This window comes from Pan paniscus, chromosome 9 (genome assembly GCF_029289425.2).
Source record: "Pan paniscus chromosome 9, NHGRI_mPanPan1-v2.0_pri, whole genome shotgun sequence".
NCBI classification, from domain to species: domain Eukaryota; kingdom Metazoa; phylum Chordata; class Mammalia; order Primates; family Hominidae; genus Pan; species Pan paniscus.
This window is the reverse complement of record NC_073258.2, coordinates 62250010-62256963: the sequence shown is the minus strand read 5'-3', so window position 1 is coordinate 62256963 and position 6954 is coordinate 62250010.

The following is a 6954-nucleotide window of genomic DNA, read 5'->3' as shown; positions in this document are numbered from 1 at the left end:
AGAGAAGCCTCCTATACTCACCAGGGTGCAAGGCAGTATGCACAGGGGTGCTGAAGTCACCAACGGATAATAAAACACGGGAAAGATAGGGCAAAGGGCAAATAAGTTCCAAACCAGCTACACTCTGGAATAGTTGGGAATATAGCCATCAAGAAAGGGCTCATAGATCCCCCTATCCTGACACAGAGAAATGTCCATGATATTTTTGCTCAGTGAAAACATTAAATTTCAGAACAATTTATATATTGCAATCTTATTTTCATAAAATAAAAATATCAATGAGTTGAATAGTTTCTACATTTACAGAAATTAATTGTGGGGGTGAGATTTGATCAAGATGGTAGCATGAGGTTGGGTAAGGATTTTATTTTAAAAGGGGTCTGCAGAAAATCTTTTAAAGAAAAAAGTCCTGGTATTTGTTTGTATAATTATGTAAAACATATAACATTTTTATAACGTGATTTTTTAATAATAAAAATAATGCATGCTTTTGGGAAAAATTAGCAAAACTATAGAATATAAAGAAAAAATAAAACCACTCACAATCGTACCATTCATTATGACCACAGTTAATATGTTATATATTTTATTCTTTTCAATTTATAATTACAATAATCTACTGTTTCAAAATTAGTATCATGTATTTGTGATATACATGTTTATATGTACGAGGTATATATATTTTATATAAATTATATATCTTTTATAAATATACTTAAGATATATACACACAGATATCTATATGTAGATATATATAAAGAGATATCTTTGTATCTGCTTTTTTTCTTAAACTATATCTTGAGTGTCGTGCCATGTCATAGACTTATATAACACGGTTTTTAAAAATGGGTCTACAATAGCTAATAAAAGTTCTGATTTTTACTTAACCAATCCCTATTATTGGACATTTGTGTTGTTTACTCTTTTTTTTTTTGTTTTTTTTTTGAGACAGTATCTCAGTCTGTTGCCCAGGCTGGAGTGCAGTGGTGCGATCACAGCTCACTGCTACTTTGACTTCCTGGGCTCAAGAGACCCTCCTTCCTCGGCCTTAGCTGGGACTACAGGCATGAGCTACCACGCTTGGTTAATTTTTAAAAACAAATTTTTTGTAGAGATAGGGTCTCGCTGTGTTGCCCAGGCTGGTCTCAAACTCCTAGGCTCAAGCGATCCTCCTGCCTCAGCCCCGCAAAGTGCTGGGATTACAGGCGTGAGCCACTTTACCCAGCTCCTCATTTTTTTTTTTTTTGCTATTAAAAATAACTGTGATAAATATTTTTGCACAATCATATCCTTATTTCCTTTAATTAGAATTATTTGAATCAAGGATTATGACCATTTTAAATACTAAAAGTACACTGTAAAAATTGAATTAGTTACCTCCATCCCAACTTACTTCTAGTAGATCTGAATACTGACTGGCTGAGTTTACTTAAGGAGGGACACACTTGAGTAGGTTTATAACTACTTTAGGGATCAGGATTCTTCTGTTCCATGATGGGCACTCTAGGTGCCCTGTGACTGTCAGTGTGGAAGAGGTCCAGGTCCACCTTGAGGGACAAGTTTGATATAAGAATAAGACATGTTTGTGATCATTAGTGAGTGTCCAGGACTCCACCTTGGGGGACAAATTTGATATAAGAGTGAGACATGTTTGTGATCATTTACTGAATGTCCAGGACATTCCTCGAGTGACTTCTGTTTGTCTTTGATGGCGGGTCCTTCCCTTTGCCCATTGCTGGGAGGTTTGGAGGAGCCGAGGTCACCAGCCTTGTTTCAGAGATGAGGAGACTGAAGTTCTGAGAGATGTGGGGATGGGTCCAGGTGCAGTCAGCCTTGGCCTGTGGCAAGAGGCAGGTCCCCAAGGCAATCTGGGGAGAGTCGGTTCTGGTCTGGTGTGGAGGGTGGGAGGGCATAGCTCAACAACTTCTACCCCATCCACACCCATGTGGAGCGCTCACCTCGATATGTGTCCCAGCAAGCCCCAACACTTCAGCATGGGTTATATGTTCCTAATTCTGTAAGCTCTTCTAAAGCCAGGGCCATGTTGGGTTGACCCTGTGGGATGATCTGGAAACAAATACTTATTGGTGTTATATGTGGTGATAATGATGATAGTGATGATCATGTCAATGATGAGAATGATGATAATGGCAGTAATGATGCTGATGGTGATGATGAAATGATGAAGATGATGGTGATGATGATGTCAGTAATGTTGATGAAGTCAATGATGATGATGATGATGGTGGTGGTGATAATAGCTACCATTTACTAAGGGCTTACACAGTGCTAGGGACTCTATGTAATTACATTATCTTAGTTTTTTTCCCCAGAGTGAGTATGACACCTTGGCCAGGCGTAGTGGCTCGTGCCTGTAATCCCAGCACTTTGGGAGGCCGAGGCAGGAGGATCACTTGAGCCCAGGAGTTAAAGACCAGCCTGGGCAACATGGCGAAACCCTGTCTCTATAAAAAAATTTAAAAAAAAATATCCAGGCATGGTGGTGTGTGCCTGTAGTCCCAGCCACTTGGGAGGCAGAGATGGGAGGATTGCTTGAGCCCAGGAGGTTGAGGCTGCAGTGAGCTGTGATCATGCCACTGCACTCCAACCTGGGTGACAGAGTTAATATATACATACCACCTTCACTGATATGGAGGATGACTTGAGGTGGCTCACAGATGAACATTTTTATCTTAATAATGTGTTTGTTTTACTTTATATTAATTTATATACTGAAAATAGATAACTAGCTCACCAGATTCATGGTTTATACATTTCATTTTTAGATTAACTAGTGAGTTGATTTAAAGGAAAAATATTAAGTAAAAATAATGTTTGGTACTTGGATAAGGTAAACGTGAATGGAAATTTTGAATCATTGACATTTGGAAGCATTTGGGGCAGATATCATTTTTATTCTATTTTGCAGAGGAGTGAGTAGATACTCAGAGGGTTTAATTAGCCTGAGATTATATACCATCCAGGTGGTAAAGCTTGGCTGGAACCCAGATGCTTAATTTAAAACAACAACAACTTTTACTTATATATGGGATACACACAGCACAGTACATGCAGTGTGTTATAAATGTAACTTCACACACTGCACGTGCTGGTGTAACCAGCACCTGGGAGGCTCCCCACTGTCCCGCACTGCTCCCTACCCAAGTATCCACTGTCCTGACTTCTGTCATCATAGATTGGCTTTGCCTTTTCTTTGAACTTTATTTTATTTATTTATTATTTTGAAACAAGAGTCTGTCACCCAGGCCAGAGTGCAGTGGTGCCATCTTGGCTCACTGCAGCTTCCGCCTCCCAGGTTCAAATGAGTCTCCTGCATCAGCCTCCCGAGCAGCTGGGATTACAGGTGTGCACCACCACGTCTGGCTAATTTTAATTTTTTTAGTAGAGACGGGGTTTCGTCTTGTTGGCTAGGCTGGTCTTGAACTCCTGGCCTCAAGTGCTCCATCTGCCTCAGCCTCCCAAAGTGCTAGGATTACAGGTGTGAGCCACCGTGCCTGGCCCTTTTCTTTGAACTTTAAATGTATCACAAAGTTTATACCTTTTGTGTTTCAATTTTTTTCACTCATTATGCTTGGACGATTCATCCATGTTATTGTGTATAGGAGCTTGTTCTTTTTCATTGCTGTATAGTATTCTGTTGTGTGACTGTACCACCATTTATTTCCACATTCAACCACGACAGGCATTTGGTCATACAAAGTCTACATCTTTTAACCTTGAAGCTCTGCTGCCACCCGCAGATACCTGCGTATCACAGAGTAAACAGGACTTTTTCTCAGAGAGCTGGAGACCAAGGAGGGTGTGAAACACACAAAGCCACAATTACAGAGGCAGGTGCTTTCCCAATTGTAGAGTGGCCTCGAGGTGGCCTGGGTGGTGTATGGTTTGGACACTCTTAATGCCTCTCTTGGAGCACTGCACTTTACAAAGCATTTGCACGGAAGCATCGCACTTCATGTCCCTGACAGCGCTGTCAAGCAGGGAGGTGCCCCGTCCCCGCGCAATCAACGAGGAAACTGACTACGACATCCCGAGTGAAACAGAAACAGAGGCAGAGCCTGCACTTGCATCTCCGGATACTAAGTCCTTGGCTGTTTATACCTCGTTCCAGTTGCCTGGTAAATCCAGGGGAGATCTGAGGCCCTGGAGATCCTTTCTGTCCCCTTGCAGGGAACTTGTATTCTGGGATTTGAGTCTCCCTCTGTGAAGGATTTAAAGGCAAAACAAGTCTCTGATGTTTTTGGAGTGGAAACCTGCCTTCCCTAGAGCCTCACTTTACTTCATCTGCAAAGCAGGGGAGGGTCCCTGCTCCCGGGCAGGGCAAGGGTTGTGGTCACCATTGTCAGTAACAACCCCTGCCTGTGTCTGCCTCGAGTCATCTTCACTGAGCATGGCACTTTCACATTCATCACTGAGATCGACCTGATCTTCATAACAACCGGAGGAGGAAGACAGCGAAGATGACATTTGCCCCATCTTTCAGAGAGGTGAAGCGCCCTGCCCATGATCACACAGCAAGTTAAGGAACCAACAGGGACCCAGGGCTCCTGATTCTCCCGCTGAGAGGATACCCTCCGCTCGATCAGGCGTTGTCCTCTACGAGGTCAACTTCTGTTAGGACATACCCCACTCTGAGGCCGTAGGGCCCTACACACAGGAGCATGGCGGTCCAGCAACGTTAGGGGGCTTCCCCAGGATGCTCAGCAAGAAGGGTTGGGCTGGTGGGAACCCACAGCTCCTGCGTCCTAACCTCTCTGCAGGACAGGGTGGGATGGCAGGGAGACTAGGTGATGAGGGTCAGCAGGGGGTCCCAGGACAGACTGGTTCTCAGGGCAGCCTCCCTGGCAGGGACAGGGGTTAAAATGGGTTTCTAGAGCCCCTTTTTCTTCTCTGTCAATCACCAGCTGTGCAAGCTCCTCTGAAAGATGGGAATAACACTAGTACCTGCCTCATCAGATTGTCATGAAGATTAAATGGCGTGAGGTAGGTAGAGCAGAGGCCAGCGTCTGGCAGGAACATTCACTACTCACCCGCTTCCCCACGTGCTCTGCCAAGGAGGGCAGCTTGGGATGAGTGCGTGCCTAGGAACACAGGTCCCCTCCCGATATTCCTGAAGGGACGTGATTTGTAACTGTGAAAAACGCAATCCAACTGTCAGAAGCAGATGGCACCAGCCGGGTAATCTGTGACCTCGGAGTGTCATTCCTTTGATTCTGTACCAAGACCACTCTGCCGCGTGTGTACCAGGCTGGAAAGTAAAGCGTGCCCCATGGCATACAAGCCACACCCTGCCTGTGGGCTTGCCCGGCAGGAAGGGGGCTGCAGGGGAGCCCCTTTACTGGGCTGTGTGTTTCTGTGGGGGCTGGATCCTGCCCTCCAGGGGGCCACTCTCAGTGCCTGCTCTCTGTGCCCCTGTGAGGTTTATCTGACCAGTGTGCAGGGCTGCCGAGGTCCCTGGATGAGACAGGCATTGGGCAGGAAGCCCCGGGCTTGATGCTGGGCAACACGCCCATGGGTGAGGTCTGGGTAGGGTGTGGGAAGGAGTGTGGGGGGCGGAAGGAAGCTGGACCTGGCCCTGCCTCCACTCTCACCCTCGGCCAGGCCCTGCCAAGGCTTCCTCCCCCAGGGAGACCTCCTCGGTTCCCTCTCTGCATTGAGGTATGGCCTGCTCCTTCTTCCTCCATCTTTTTCTGGAGTCTAAGCTCCCTTCTGACTTTCCCCTCTGACAAAGGGGTTGGATAGAAAAGTGAGAAGTCTCAAATTCTGTAATCCCGAGAGCCCATTCCTCTCCAGACCCCGCTAATACACAGTGCAGACAGAGCGTGTCCAGTCAGGTTCCAGGACAATTTCTGATACAGGATGTGTGGAGAAAATGGGTTACTTAAAGCTCAAATGAAGATTTCTCCTGTGGGGTCCAGAGCTTAGCTGAAGTCCTTCCAGCATCTGGATCCCAAAGAGGGAGGCTGCATGCTGGGGACAAGGGCTGATGTCGGGGATCAGAGAGGCTTCTCTATGTTGAGGTCTGGAGTTGGGCATGCCACGGAGCAGCCACCCCTGGAAATGGGATCTTTCAGCCCAAGAGACCCTCAAAGGCCTTGGGACAGAGAACTCCTTTTTTGAGGTCCTGTTATTCACTGCCCCCCAGTTGTGAGTGAATCTAAAGGGAGGCCTGTGGGGCCCAGCTAATGAGCTCCCTTTGTTCTGGCCAGAGTTTGAGAATCCCAGGGAGCGGGGAGGAGGTTCTACTTCCCAGTTCTCAAGGTAGCCAGAACGACACGTGGGCCCCAGAGCTGGGGACAGAGCTCCCTCTCCAGGCACTTCATTGAGAGCTACTGGGGCTCTAGTCTGGTTTCTGGCTCCTCTGAGGGTGCCCCTGGCATAGGAAGTTGTCTAGGGGCACACTGAGCCCCGGGTGGAACAGGCATCCTGACCTTGGGATCCAGGTTTGTCCTTCAGTGTTCCACCAGCTGCCTGACACCATGGGTGGTCATTTGTGTGTTTTTCTGGGGAGAAGGCCCGCACCTTTAGTCTGCACCTCAGTGCCTCCCATGCCCCTAAAAAAGGCTCTATGCTGGGCTCATGCCTGTAATCTCAACACTTTGGGAGGCCGAGGCAGGCAGATCGTGAGGTCAGGAAATCGAGACCATCCTGGCCGTGGTGAAACCCTGTCTCCACTAAAAATACAAAAATTAGCTGGGCGTGGTGGTGAGTGCCTGTAGTCCCAGCTACTCGTGAGGCTGAGGCAGGAGAATGGCGTGAACCTGGGAGGTGAAGTTGCAGTGAGCCAAGATTGTGCCACTGCACTCCAGCGTGGCAACAGAGCGAGACTCCGTCTCAAAAAAAAAAAGAAAAAAAGAAAAGAAAAGGAAAAAAAAAAGGCTCTAGAAGCTCTGGTGCAGTACAAGGCGGCTCTGCCTGGAAGTGTGGTTTCAT